Source organism: Ambystoma mexicanum, chromosome 13 (assembly GCF_040938575.1).
Source record: "Ambystoma mexicanum isolate Mex_15411 chromosome 13, UKY_AmexF1_1, whole genome shotgun sequence".
NCBI lineage: Eukaryota > Metazoa > Chordata > Amphibia > Caudata > Ambystomatidae > Ambystoma > Ambystoma mexicanum.
In genome coordinates this window covers 713,657,911-713,673,672 of record NC_090938.1, presented here as the reverse complement: position 1 = coordinate 713,673,672, position 15,762 = coordinate 713,657,911, and positions in this window count along the sequence as shown.

Here is a 15,762-nt window from a genome sequence, read left to right as displayed (position 1 = left end):
TAGCGGTTTTTTACAGTAATCTGGTTCAGTGCGCGATAGTCGATGCATGTTCTCAAGTCCCCCTCCTTTTTCGATACGAAGAATAGAGAACGGGCTGCTGGAGACTTCGAGGGACGGATGAACCTGTTGGCCAGGTATTGGTCAAGATAGGCCTTCAGGTGCTGGTTTTCAGGTTCCGTGAGTGCGTAAATTTGCCCACAAGGGATTTGTGCGCCGGGTATCGGATCGATTTGGCAATCGTATGGTCTATTTATTATTTTTTTTTTATTAGCATGTTTCTAGTTTACATTTAAAACTTTTTATGCTATTTACAAACAAAACAAAAAAAAACAAAAAAAAAAATATATATATATATAAAACTCATAAAATTACTTACAAGAAGAAATATATAAAATCTCATTAAAATAATAAAGAAGAAGAGAAAAAAATAAAAAATAAATATAAATAAATAAGTAAATAAATAAAAAACCCCAAAAGCAAAACAGGAAAAGCTAAAAATGAGTAGAGCCCCCAGATCCTTTCCCAAAAGTCTGGTTGTGCTCCATTCTTCACTTTTTTCATCTCAACTCAGTACAGCTCTTCTTTTCGTCTTCTTCCACCGTTAGTCTCTCAAAGATTTTTTTGACGAAGGCCATCAGGGCTAGAATCTCTGTATTTCTCCTCCCTTGACACAGGATCACCCAAAGTGTGTTGGGAGATGATGCTATTGAATTCTGAAACAAGTGTCCCAAGTATGTTGTTCTTAAATCCTTCAGTGACTCACATTCAGTTGTTAAATGCTCTAGGGATTCAAGCGTACCCTTGCAAAGCCGGCACGTGTAATTTCTCATTGAGGCTACTTTGCGTCTCTCAAGAACTTCTTTTGTAGGGAGCAAGTTAAAGCGGAACCTCATGAAATCTTGTCTGAGAGTGGGAGAGGGAAACTTTATCAAGTATCTTGGAACTTGACCTCGTTTCCTAAACGTCTTTCATTATCCCTCCATCACTTTTCATGCTCCGAATCCGTTCACCTGTATCTATCCAGTCCTGATCGTGAAGTTTCTTCTTGACATGATCAGGGTTTTTCAGTAGAAGCTCTTCGCTCAGTGCTAGACTATTTAGTATCTCCACACATGTAGATCTCCATTCATTTAAAGACTTCTCACTGTTTAAGAAGATGGCCTTTTGTAGGACTTCATACCCTCCTTCACCTGGTGGTTGTAAGCATTTCCTCAACATTGACAGTGATCTCCAGACCATAGTGGTGTACAGTGACACCATTCCCATTTCTCTCCTGATCATTTCTACCGGTAGGGAGCTTGGCATATTCAGTACTCGTCGCCAAAATTCTCCCTCAACCTGCTTCCAAACGGAGCCTGCGAGTTGTAACTGCGTTTCAGAACCATACGTCAGGACGGGAGTCACCTTCAGTTTGTAGAATTTAATGATGGGTAATAGTGAGAATTTGCCATACTTGCGGTTGATTATTCTAGCCTGGGTTGCTAGATTCTTAGCTTTGGACTTTACGGCCATTGCCCCGTGTGAGTCTACCATACTAGTGTTCACTGTTAACCCCAGGTACTGCATCGATGTAACCTCAGGTATTTTAACCCCTTGGAGACTCCAACTTCTTTTCATTCTGTGGTTTCTGTTTGTTTCTCCTATAACCATAATTTTGGATTTCTTAGGATTGATGGTTAGTGAGTTGTCACACACATATTTAGACAAAGCATTCAGCTGTCTCTGCAGGCCCACTTCAGTTTGGTCCATAATTAGGAAGTCGTCAGCATAGAGTAATCTTCCTACTGGGATGCCTGCAATCCTTGGGCAGAAGCACCTCACATCTTCAAAAGCCTCCTCGATGTCAGATATGTAGAGGTTAAATATAGCCGGCGCCAATCTACAGCCTTGTTTTATCCCTGCTGATGTTCCAATTTCGCTCGACAGAGTTCCTGCTCTGTCCAAGCGCATTCTTAGTGTTGTTCCAGAGTGTAGGAGTTCCAGAGCTTCCCTCAGGATGATCGGACAGCCCCATTTTAACAGTTTACCCCATAAAGTATTCCTGTTTATTGAGTCGAAAGCATGGGCCAAGTCTATAGAAGCAATGTAGGTTTTATTTTGCTTAGTTGCTTTTGCCCTGCATTTCAACAAATTTATCAGGAACAGATTTAGGGCAGTTCCCGTCCCTTTTTTAAAGCCAGATTACCATCGGTCTTGGTGGTTTGATTGTTTGGACCACGTGTTCAAGTGTTTCAGGAGTATTGCTGAGAACAGTTTTCCTACCACGTCTAAAAGGGAGATTGGTCTGTAGTTGGCAGGGTCAGACCTATCGCCCTTTTTGTAGATCGGGACCACGATTGACTTGGTCCAAGAGGTGGGTATTTTCTTTGTTAGTTTAATTTCCTCGAACAGGGACAGCATGAAGTCGGCCCAGTGCTCCAGGTGTTGCTTCAGGATAACGTTTGTTAGGCCGTCAGGGCCCGCTGCCCTTGAAGCACTTGCATTTTTTATTAGGGTGAGTATCTCCTCCCTGTTGAATTCGAAAAGTCCAGGGTAGGTTAGAGAGGGTAACCTTTTTGTATCCTTCCCCCAACTGGTTAGAAAACAATCCTGCAAAATGTTTTTCCCAAGTTGACGATGGTATTGAGTTTTCAAGGATCGCGTCTTGTGGAGCCGTTGTGGAGTTTAACAGCATCCAGATCTCGACTGTGTTCTTATTGGCCATCAGGCCCAACATTCTCTCCCCATCTGTCTGCAATAGTCGATATTGGTGTATTTTCAGCCAGTTTTTGAGTGATTGTTTCTCTTTTCTCAGCTTTTCTCTTACGTTAGGGAACACACCGTTTTTGAGTTGCATAGTTAGTTTTTTAATTTACTTTTTCTTTTTCATGAATGTCCTTGTTGAAGACGTGTTTCCTTGCGAACACACTTTTTAAGCCTTTTCCGACTTTGGCCTGGAAGATTTTCAGGGCTAGTGGATAATGGATTGGGTGTATAATATTGCCAGAAATGTCCCGGCTTTTGCCATTAAACAAGAACATAGTCAATGTACTGAGGTCCTTAGAGGATATTCTTAGCCTGTTTAGGCCTGATGTAACCTCAATGTTGGTAACGTTAAATGAGTATGAAGGCTGCCCAGCAGTATTTTCGACATGACTTCCCACCATCTCCAATAGATTGTGATCACTGTTGGTACTTGATATCACGTCTAAATGACTCATCTGGCCAGATAGAGTCTCTGACGCAAAAATGTAGTCTAGTATCTTAGTATGAGCACCTCTTTTCCAGGTCGCTTTCGGGGGAATATCACCCCTTATATTACCATTCATCAGGTTTATGTTTCTTTTTTGTAGATCTTCTCTCCAACTTATACCCCTTAGTATCTTCGAAGTGGCGGCCCTTGGTGGATTAATTATCAATTCATTCCTACAGTCAAAACATTCCATGTTCAAGTCTCCACATACCAAGACGTCAATGTTTTTATATGTGGATCTATCTTCATCGATGTAATTCATAACTGTTTCTTGGAGATTGGCTGCAAGTGGTGATACGGGGTTCCAGTAGATATTACATATCAGGAGGTGGCGAGTGTGTTGACTATAACATTTTGACAGCAACACAAACTGAATCAGTGGTGTAGGGTTCTGTGCGCAAAGCTTGGACCAACCATTTGTTCTTTTACATGCTATAATCAGTCCTGCCATGTGTCACCCAAGGTTCCCTTTGACAGCGGGGTTCAGGAATACTTCAAATCCTTCCAGAGACGGCTCCTCTTTCAGCCAAGTCTCCTGGAGGCACAGTATGTCATATTTCTCAATTGCGAGATCCCCTTCCCCAAATAAATGCATGAATCCCCTGGTATTCCAGGAGCAGATGGTCAGGGTCTGGAAGAGGGCGGTCTCTGACGGCTTTTGGCATTATGACTTCCTAGCTAGTGTGCCCGCTAGCCAGCTCCAATCTTCTCTTGGGCTACCCAGGCATACCCCTCTGGGCTGTTTATGCGATGGCAATTCGCTTCCAAAATTTTCTGGTCCTGCCCAACGTGGAGCTTGTTTGTCTCCTGTTGCTTGCTTTTAACTTGTTAGTTCTTCTGGACGAGCCTCCCTGCTTCTCATGCTTGTCGGCTCCAGGTAGGCCAATTTAGTAGATCGGTATCGATCCTCTTCAAGATTAGAGGTTGATGTGGGAAACGATGTTTCTCTTTCTTTTAACCAGAAACCCATAGTGAAAAGTCTATGGCCTTCTTTGATAAAGATGTCTTTAGTTATACGATCCGATGTGTAGATCAGAGCTCTGTCTAGGCGCTTTTCTTCTGGGAATTCGATTAACAGGATGTCTCTCGATTGTATTTTCTTGAATTCCTCAATTGACCCAATGAGTCTCATAATATTGGTTCTATTAAGGGTCAAGTTGTCTTTGATGTTTAAGACCCTTTCTAGCAAAAAACAAGAGAGAGACCTATTGTCACAGTTCTCGACCAACCTGAGAAACAGAGGAGACCTATTATCGCAAGTATTGACCACCCTAGTTATTCTGATACTGACTTTTTCTTGTCTGACAGATCTTTCAGTCGGTCTTTGAAGCACCTCCTTCCTTACCCGGGTTCCATTTCTGTTCTGGTTCCAGGTTTTATGCTCTTCTATTGCCAATAGCTCTGGGTCAGGGTCATCTGTTGTTGTTTTGTCTTGATTCTCGTTTGACTGACCACTGGCACTTGACAATTTTGAGCTGGTAAATTTTCTGTTTCAATGATTCTACAGTCTTTTGAGAATCTGACCTTTAGAGTCTTCTTCATAATGGGCCCTTGTTTATTACTTTGGTTCAATGCCTCTTCCAGTTCCTCAGCCTGTTCTCCATCCTCTTCGTCAGAGAATTTAGAGTCAGATTCTCCATAGTCTGGCTGAGTGACCACCCCATTTGAGCATATTGACTCTGAGTCGTCTGAGTAAGTAGACACATTTAATAAGTCTACATTGCTGTCGTCTTGCTGCCCCTGAACATCAGATAAGTGTATTGGAGTTTTTTGGCTGTCCATGTCTGAGATCTCTATTACACTTTCATTTGTAGTGTGCTTCTTTGACCCTCTAACAAACATCTCTAGAATTTCGGGTCTCTGAATGTTTCGGATAACAGTACCTGTGTTTGGTTTTGTCCCCTTCTTAATGGGCACTGCCGTTCCCCCCATTTTCTTCACATCAGTTTGTGATGTAGCTGGCTGCGTTTTAGCCAGTGTCTTTTTAGTTAAGGCTTTTTTTGCTTGCTCAAATTTTTTACGGAAAGCTAGTCTCTTCGACTGTGGGGATTGCGCCATTTTGCCTGACCCTTTATCACCCTCACCCAATTTATCGAAGATGTTGAAGATCTTCGAGGGCGAATGGGGTTCATTTATTGATTTTTTGTTTTTTCCCATCGGGGATACCAACACAGTGTTTCGAATCTCTTCAGGCATAGGTTGACTAGGTTGAGCTAAGGTTTGACTTATTCCTTGAGCCTCAGTATCTGCAATAACTATAGTTACAGGGGACGTAAAGTCTGTAGATGTCGATACAGTTGCATAGGTTTTAACTAGTTTGTTAGAGGTCTCATTTTCTCCTCCCCAAGGCCAATTCTTCTTGAGGCCGTCCGTGATCAAGGATTCTCCTCCTGACTGATCTTGTGGATGTTTAAGTGAGAAGAATCTTTCTGATCTTCTTCTCTATTTGTCTTGGATTACGGGCTCCAGGATACTCTTCAAGATGTTAATAGTTTGTTCCTCATTTTTGTCCATTTTGGTTTGGATGGCCGTAATGAAGCCTTCTGCAAAGATCATTTTACTATGCAACATTTCAATCAGTGTAGTTTGGTCTCTTAAACTGGTCGTTTTGGGTTTCAATCAACTTCATAAAAGGAGCCATTGTTAAAGAAAAGGCTGCTATTAATTTGGGGTCAATTACACTTTGGCTGTTCGATTCGTCTTTACTTTGCTCAACCTGAGAAGCTATTAAGTCCATCAGTAAGTCCTCATCGAGGGTATGAGGTGTTTCTCTGTCCAAGTCAGACCTTTTGTCGTTTACTTGCAGGAACTGTTTTTGTCGGTATTGAGCAAAGTGTTGACCGCTGTATTTTTTCCACTTTTGCGCCTACTAAGGCACTTTGTTTTGCACTAGGGTCCAAGATCCCTCGTTCCTTCAGCTTTAGAACAGGAGCCAGCAAGCCACCAGAACGTCCAGTAGCAAGCTGGACCCTTGAGTCTGATTCTTTGTCCAGAACGGCCGAAAGGAGTGTTTCTGGCAAACTGCTTTTAGTCCCGGGGGGAGGCAGGGCAAGGGCTCACTGCCCTTTCCACCTCTTTCTATGGCCAATGAGCCGTTGTCCTTGGTAGACAGGGAGCTTTTGATGTGGCCCCAGTCCCATCCTTGTTCATCGTCTTTCCTATAGTAGTGGAAGCGCTGGTTCCCTTTCAGCAGGATAGGCGTGATTCCCCGGGGTCTCCAGGCAGTTCCCAGAGTATCTTGGGCCAAGTGGTTTGGTAGTTGGTGTTTCGCATTTGTGCCAAATGTATATGAGGGGGTTAATATCGCTCCCCTGTGGTTCTCCTGGATGTCTTGACATGGTTTAGCAGCCTCTCCTGCATTTTGATTTCCCTTTGCTCCTTCGTCAAGGGATAATGTAGGGTTGCTCTTAATGTTGAGGCTTGCTGATGTTTTAGCCTCCCCCATGTTATGTCCGGTGTTGTCTGCCGTTGGTTCATGCCCTGTATCGCTCTTTTCCTTGCATAGAGGTACAGTCGAGTCAATGTCAATTGGTAGCTCCATTGTTGCCTCTGGTGTTTCTTTCCCGTGTGCGTTCCCTTCCTTTTGGAGGGTGTTTTCGTGACTCAGTGTTTTCTTACTTATTAGCACTGTAGGGGTCAAGTGCATTCCAGACTGGTGGCCACTTGAAGACTGTCGGTGGGGGGGTTGAGAGGTTTGGGGCGTGCTACCTACAACCTCTATATTGGCAGTGGCATTGGCTGTAATGCACTTCCCACCCTCCCCCAACACCGTGGGGTTATCCTCAGAGAAGGAGTCGTCCATAGCAGTAACAAGTAACAAGTCGTCCTCCATGCGTGTCCAAGGCGTGTGTCTGACTAGGGGCCCTTGTTAAATGACTTTTAATAAACTTGTCAGCCACAACCACAGCCACAGCCTCTCCTCAGACCGCTGACCGCTGACGAGAGGAAAAAGTCAACGGAACTGAAGCTCATTGATCCAAGGTAAGTTTGAGGTCAGGCACGTAAGACTCGTGAGGCTTTATATTTTTGAAAGTGAAGTTGTTTTTTTTTTTGGGAGGCAGTGAGCAGCGGGCCACAAAGTGGTTGCTAAGGAGGTGAAGGAGGTGAGTCAAAGGTCAAGGACTCGCAGTTCTCACCCCCCCACAGTCACCATTCTGAAACGTTCTAAAACGTTCCTCTAAGGCTTTATATTTTTGAAAGTGAAGTTGTTTTTTTTTTTGGGAGACAGTGAGCAACGGGCCACAAAGTGGTTGCTAAGGAGGTGAAGGAGGTGAGTCAAATGTCAAGGACCCGCAGTTCTCACCCCCCCACAGTCACCATTCTGAAACGTTCTAAAACGTTCCTCTAAGTAGATGTAGATGTGCAAAACTGTGCCAAACTGTGCCTGTGCCTGTGTACTACGAGTACTGCCTGCACTGCACTGCACTGTATCTAAAATCACGTTTATTAACTAAATAAACAACAGGCAGCACATACTCGCTTCTCACTTTTCGAGTTCTGCTTACCTAGAGGCACACAAGGCACAAGGCAGACTTCAAACTGCAGACGGCAGCTCCCCTCCACACCGCTCCACTTGTAGCTGGTGGCGTCGGGAATCGGGAGTCGGGGTTGGGGTCGAGAAGGAAGTAAAACCCGATCCTGCCGCTGCCGTGCAGAGCCCGTGTTCACCACGAAAATCACTAGAGGAAAGGCCCAAACGGTGTCTAACGTGGCGTGGCGTGCGTCAAGCCGCACTGTCAAGGAACAAGAACAGAACAGAAACAGAAAAAACCTGTATGGTCTATGCGGTGGCAGGGTATTAGCCTGTTCTTTCTGAAAGACATCTTGAAAGTCCTGGTATTCACTTGATAGGGTGCCGATTGCCACAGTCACAAGCGTGGAGATTCTGGTGTCTATTGGTTGTTTCTCTTGGCGATAACATGTGTGGGCGCAGGTGCGGGCGCAAGTCTCGGGAAAGGCCAATTCTTTTGCTCGCCAATCGATTCGAGGATTGTGAGCTACCAACCATGGCATTCCCAAAATCAACCGGAACTGTGGTGCCTTAATGAGGTCGAAAACGATAGATTCTTGGTGTCCATCCTGGCACAGAAGGGTTAAAGCTGCAGTGCATTGGGATACTGGACCAGAAGCTATTTCCGTGCCGTCGACAGTGGTAACAGTGTCGGTGGTTGATTTAGGGCATAACGGAAGCCCCATCTTTGCCGCAAGATCCTGGTCGATGTAATTCCCAACGGCTCCACTGTCTATGTACGCTCTTACTGCGTGCATCCGAGATGGTTGTTGGTGATTGATCAAGATCATAGATAGTGCAAAATGGGAGGTCTGTAGTTCACTTTCTTCGCTCGACAAGTGGACCCCTACACTTGCCGGGCTGGGGAGTTTTCCGATTTCTTGATGGTATCTTCCTTGTCCGTGGCCCCTACCGTCCTCCTTGGTGGCTTCACAGGGCACTCTTTGAGGAAATGACCTGACCTTCCACAGTACAGACATAACTGCTGCTGTCTCCTTTTATCCCTTTCCGCTTTAGTCAAGGGGGATCTGACCCCCCCGATTTGCATTGGTTCTCCTGAACCTTCCGTTGTTCGGGCAGTATTGTCCTTTGAACGCACATACATAGGACGAGGGTCCGGTCTGGTTCGATCTGCTCTTCGGTCCTGCAACCTATGATCCAGTTGAACAACAAGGTCAATGAATTCTGAGCAGTCTTTCGGGGGGTTCACTACTTGTGCGAGAACATCCTTGAGCTCCCCCCGCAACCCCTGATGAAATAACGTGGTTCTCTTCTCCACTGGCCATTCTGCTTCAACTACGAGTCTATTGAACTTGGCTATGTATGTTAATAGGTGTTGATTCCCTTGGAGTGGGGACAGAAGTTCGTTGTCTAATGCCTGCCCATGAGTACGACGGGTGAACAGCTTTTCCATCTCCTGGTGAAAGCCCCTGAAGTCATGCAGCAAAGGATCGTCTTGGGCTACAAAGGGTACAGACCAGTCCGCGGCGCTACCACTCAGGTAGGATAGCACAAAAGCGACCCGTGATTGGTCATTCGGAAAGGCCCCTGGTCTACAAAGGAAGTGCAGGCGGCACTGGTTCATGAATGTTGCAAACATCTTGGGATCCCCCATAAATCGTTCGGGTGGGGCCAAGGGAACTGCCCCAGGAAGGGTTATCTGAACGGGATTGGCTGATGGCGCTGGCATCGAGGGCACACTTCCTGGCAATGGTGCATGCCCTGCTTGTGACTGGAGAAGTTGCCGGCTTAAATCCTCAGTGCCTTCTTTGGCTACTATCAGCTCTCTCCTCAGGGTGTTGGTCTCCTGCCTGGCCGCATGTACTTTGGAACGTAGCTGCCCCAACATGTGGGCTAACTGGTCGGTTTCTGACGTTTCCATGGCGCCCAGGTGGATTTTGATGTGAGGCTTTGTGTTCTGTAGTGCTCACCTGGTATCCACGGGGACATCACTCAGCCTGTTCTGACCTCTTACGACCTCGAACCCTTCCCTGGAGGCTATTGGACTGGAGACTGTGCCTGAAACACAGGATTGGTAGAGTTTAACTCCCTATTGTCTCTGTGTGCTTGAACCCCTTCTTCCCCGGGGTCCAACCCTTCCCTTTGATCCACAGCTCATCTTGTTTTCTTGGATAGTGTGCTCTCCGTCCTGCTTTCAGCGCAGGGGCGCGTTGATTGATGCAGGCTCGCTGCTGCCTAGTTACTTCACTGGCAAGAGTCTGACAGGTAAGTACAATGAGTCTTTTGAACAGTTCTCTAACTTTGTTCCTTTCCTTCCTTAGATGATGGCCGGCGTCCGGGGATGGCGGCGTGCTGCTGAGATGAGTAGCGCTGAAGGTGAGTGAGAGCGCGATGCGCAATGCACCCCTTTCGTATTTGTTTTGAACTGAGTTCTTTTCCTGTGTCTTTTAGGTGCCGCAACGTTTTCAGCGTGGATGCCGGTTATGAAGAACAAATGCGGTGAGTAAGCACGGTATGCGGCGCCTCTAGATGTTTCCACGCTAACCTGGAGTGTCTTTTTCCTCTTGCTGATGGATGAGAAGTTCCGGAGACAGAGTTCCCCCAGAGCGGCTGGGATTCAGGTAAGCGTTGGAAGCTCGTACAGTATTTAAAAATAAGCGAAGATTTGCAGAATGCTTACTAATTCCTTTTTTCTGTTCTTTTCCCTTTTCCTTAGGAAGCGGCGTGCCGGGATGGGAATGACACCGCCGAAGATGCCCGCAGAACAGAAGGAGCGATGAATGATGGACAGAAGCACCGCAAGGTAAGGCTGTTCCTAACAGTGTTCTTGTTCTTGCAGGAGCTGAGCGCAGAAGAAAGATGCAGGCCTACTGGAGACCGTTCCGAACACGGTGAGTGTCACGCTGCAGGTGCAGAAAACACAAAGCATGTTTCTCAGCCTGGGCGTGGCTTAAATAGTCTATGGGTATCCCAGGTGTCTCTGGGCTGAACCACACCCAAAGGACTAGACTGCACATGCAGTTCTGGGAACCAAACTATGTGGGGGCATCCATCTTGTCCCCACAATGCACTACAAGTCCAATCCCCAATGTTATCCTATGGGAGGGAGTGAGTCTGGTGCCACAAGCGCCAAGTCTGACTCCAAGTGGGTCTTTGGAGGGATGGAGAGGCCCTTGAGGGCCATGTAGGTGATCGTGGCTAGCTCCAGCCTGACATCTTGGAGGGCGGGCACATGAGGGGCAGGAATCATGATAACCAGCTGCACACATATCCGGTGCTCACAATCACCTTTGACTCTCTCTACTCTCTCTACTGACTTGAATTTCGGTTCCCGGGGGCGTTCAACCTCTCAGCGCCTTCAGACCATACCAGTGGTACATAATGTGCTATATAAATGCAAAGTAACATAACATAACATTTTAATTAGTCACAATGCTCACCCTAATAAAGAGATGTCTTTACATTGCAGGAAATATATACCAGTTTAGACTGCTGCAACAGTATATGATAGGATTTCGCAGTTTCTGCCAGCAGTGCTGCTTGTGGCAAGTATTGCTTTATGGCCTTTGTGTTGAGGAGAGACTCCTTGAAGCAGTGCCCCCCCACCCCCATGCTGCAGAGGTGAGGTAGAATTGTTTGAGAAAAGGGAATGCAGTGTGCCCCCCTGCATTTGTAAGGTGAAATGAGCTGACAGTTCAGTAACTAATTGGCAGTAAATAAAAGGTCAAATGAAAAGTGGTGTTACAACCATATCCGGTTCCACAACAGGAGACATTCAAAGTTACAGTACACCCAAAAACATCCCTCTATGCACAAAGACTTCCCTTTCTTTCTTCACTTAATATTCTGAACCAACCCTGAAATGATTATCATTTACCAGCTTTATTAGAAAATTACAGAAGAGTGACCTTAAACAACCACTTTTCCAGCCCAAGCAGACAGGATATTGGAACCCCGACATAAAAGCAGCAGGTAAAACAGATACTACAAGAACTCCCAGAGACACAAACTGTTCAATTAAAAAAAAAACCTTTAGAATGTATAAGAAAAGCAGATTCAAATCCATAATATTGGAAAGTTTATGCCCATGCTAACGGAATTAACTGAGACAAATCTGCTACGGGTGCCATTTTCTTTGCTTCTGTAGAGTTCATTCCAGAAGCTATTTGTTCCGTTTTGAATTGTCTTCTCATAGTGTTAAAAAAACATAGATACATCTCTGACACACCAACCCTGGCTTCCCTGTGTACAGCTGAAAGGTGACTGCTCTTATTTGATATAAGTTTAATTGCAAGGCCTGCAGTAGGTACTTACAACACAGGACTGATCAACAGCTTGATTAAGGAAGAGCATGGATCTGCACGTTTTGGCTCTCTGGATACCGTGGACTACATATCCCATCAGCACAATCAATGGTGGAGGATCCTGGAAGTCGCAGTTCAAAACATATGGAGAGCCAAAGGTTGCCGACTCATGAAGTAGAGTGACCTAGTTGGAACTTTACATATTTGCGGGGTAATTCATAGAATCCAGCGCAAAAGTGGTGCACGCGGCTGGCGCACATTGTGCGCGTGTGACAGCTGCGCCAGCCCTGTGCGCTAAAATCCATTTCAGTGCACAGCGTATTCATGGATTTCAACATCCAAAACCAGCCGTGGCACAGAGTGGCGCAGCGACCCTGCAGCAGTGCCAGTTACGCCACCAACCCCTCCCCATGCGCCATGCACAGCGCACAAATCGTGTACATGGCGCACAGGCCATTGGACCAGCATACAGCCCCCCAACCACGTAAACGCCTGTAAAACTCCCCGCGCACCCCTGCGAATACATGTAAACCCCGGCGCAGGGAGTTCCACGCGCGATTGGCCCTGTGCGAGCGGTGTACGTGCATTACTAGGGTGCGTGGGGAGTTTCACACGCGATTGGCCCTGTGCGAGCATGGTATGTGTATTTCGGGGGTGCGCGGGAAGTTTCACACGCGATTGGCCCTGTGCGAGCGGGGTACGTGTATTACTGGGGTGCGTGTGGAGTTTCACACGCGATTGGCCCTGTGCGAGCGGTGTATGTGTATTACTGGGGTTCACGGGGAATTTCACATGTGATTGGCCCTGTGCGAGCGTGGTACGTGTATAACTGGGGTTCGCGGGGTGTTTCACACGCGATTGGCCCTGTGCAAGCATGGTACGTGTATTTCAGGGGTGTGCGGGAAGTTTAACACGCAATTTTGCTGTCACAGCATGGTACGTGTATTTCGGGGGTGCGCGTGAATTTTCTCATGCGATTTCGCTGTCAGAGCGGGGTACGTGTATTTCGGGGGTGCGCGTGAAGTTTCACACGCGATTCCGCTGTCAGAGCGGGGTACGTGTATCCAGTGGGGGGCGCGGGGAGTCCCACACGTGAATTAGCAGTGTGGGTCCTCCCAGGTGTCCCCTCTACCCCCTCCATGGCCCCTTCAGGCAGCCCACACCACAGGGGACTACCCTGCACCCCTGGTCATGTCCCGCAGGCAGCCCATCCATCATGGGCATGCCCCCCAGCCAAGCCACATTTCACCTTGTAATATGATCACCAACTCATGTCCCCCAGCAGTGAGGGGCACCTGCCAGCAGGCCCCCACTCATGTCCCCCTGCACCCGCACCCCCCAGCAGTGAGGGGCACCTGCCAGCAGGCCCCCACTCATGTCCCACTCATGTCCCCCTGCACCCCCACCCCCAGCAGTGAGGGGCACCTGCCAACAGGCCCCCACTCATGTCCCACTCATGTCCCCCTGCACCCCCACCCCCAGCAGTGAGGGGCACCTGCCAGCAGGCCCCCACTCATGTCCCCCAGCACCCCCACCCCCCAGCAGTGAGAGGCACCTGCCAGCAGGCCCTCACTCATGTCGCCCTGCACCCCCACCCCCCAGCAGTGAGGGGCACCTGCCAGCAGGCCCCCACTCATGTCTCCCTGCCCCCCCACACCCCAGCAGTGAGAGGCACCTGCCAGCAGACCCCCCACTCATGTCCCCCTGCATCCCCACCCCCCAGCAGTGAGGGGCACCTGCCAGCAGGCCCCCACTCATGTCCCACTCATGTCCCCCTGCACCCCCACCCCCCAGCAGTGAGGGGCACCTGCCATCAGGCCCCCACTCATGACTTCTGCACCCCCACACCCCAGCAGTGAGGGGCACCTGCCAGCAGGCCCCCACTCATGTCCACCCCCAACACGTCAACATGACCCACAATCATGGCCCTCATGGCCACCAAAATCCGACGGCACGCCACCCCTGCCCAAATAACCAACCAAGCATAACATACACCCCACATTGAAAGGCCCATTACATGGAACAACCCAAATGGCATGTATGTACATCAACACATGTCCGTCACACACACAAAATGGGTGCCAGTGAATGTGAAAACCCACATCGTGACATGCATGAAACCAATGAGAGAATACCACACATTGAAGTACAGGAAAAAATGTATTGAACAAAAAATGTGGTGAAAGAAATTCAAAGATCAAACAATGGACATAAGGAAAACAATGCAGAATGTCACATAATGATAAAAAAAGGAAATCAGAATCCAAAATATATGAAATCAAAAATGTCTCCAAAGTCTCCTTCCAACAAAGCAAATCCAAACAGAAATGAAAAAGGAAAATCCATTGCTCCATGGAAAAATCAAAAAAGAAAATGCCGACAAATCCACACTCCAACTATTTACAAGGATGAAATCCTGGGTCCATGAGCCCAACTGTCCAAATGAAACCTACAAAAATACACAAACTAATGAAGAACTATATACAAAAATGTGGGGTATTGTCCAAGCGCCCCAAAAAAAAAAATGAAAACCAAAATGAAACGTAACACCAACTAACTATTTACAAAGGCAGCGGGCTAGTCCGACGGCTCACTTTTTGATGTCCCGGGCCAGGGCATCATCAAACTCACGCTCAATGTCCTGGAGGCGGTCCTCTTCCATGGCCGCGAGGGTTCACAGGGACGATGACATGTTGACCTCCAACTCCCTGCGAATTGCCTCGAGGCACTCGGCCCACCTCAGTGCACTCCGCATGGAGTTCTCCGCCCTGACCATTGCGAGCCGTGCCTCTTCCGCCCGCTGCCGCTCCGCATCTATGGCGTGGCCCAACCTCTGCCACACGGAAGACACTTGCAGTCCTGGGTCCTCCTGCCCTCTGGCCGATGCCTGCCCCTCTGATGTTGAAGGCCCCAAGCCATCATTGCTCACACAATGTTGCTGCTGCTGCTGTACCTGTGCCTGAGCCCTGGCTCTTGCTGTCTGCACGTCCTCCTCCGGCTGGGGTGCAGTTGTCGTGGTGGCCACCCCTGCTGGATGTCCGACTCCCGACTGTGACAGGGATGTGTCCTCCACCAGCCTGGCCGCTGGGTCAGAGGCAGCTCCACAGGGTACCCAGGTGATATATGGGTGGGAAGATGGCATGGAGGACGAGTGGCGCGTAGGGGGTTCAGGTGAAGAGGGGGTCGCAAGAAGGTCCAGCACACGGAGGAATCCAGCACTGGTGACCCATCCCAGTAGGTCAACGTGGTCAAAGAGGCATCCGAGATGACGTGCAGTGTCTTCACGAAAACACTGCAGGTCACCTCGCATGCCCCGTTGACGCAACGCTATCCCAGCCAGGACAGGCTCAACCCGGTCCCAGATAGCAACGCCCACAGTGAGAGGAAGGCCAGTTGGTGTGCGCCCATCCCCTCCCTGAAAACGGGTCTGGACGTAGGCATTCCTGCTGGTGCCGGATGATGCAGTCACAGGATCAGGGACAGGATTACACACAGGCACCTCCGCGGCGGCCTGTGCTGCCTCCTGTCCCTGCCCCTGCACTGCACCACTGGCACCAGTGGAATCCCCACCTCCAGACCCCGTGTGTGTCCCTTCCACGGCCTCCTCCTCCTCCAAACCCCCCACCAACCTGGATGACTCCATGCCATCATCCTCCGTCGGACCCTGTGGGCTCTCAGCTGCCCCTTCTGCTGCCATCTTGGACCTACCCTCGGCAGCTGCGGCCTGGGACGCGGCACCAGACGCCTCACTCCCC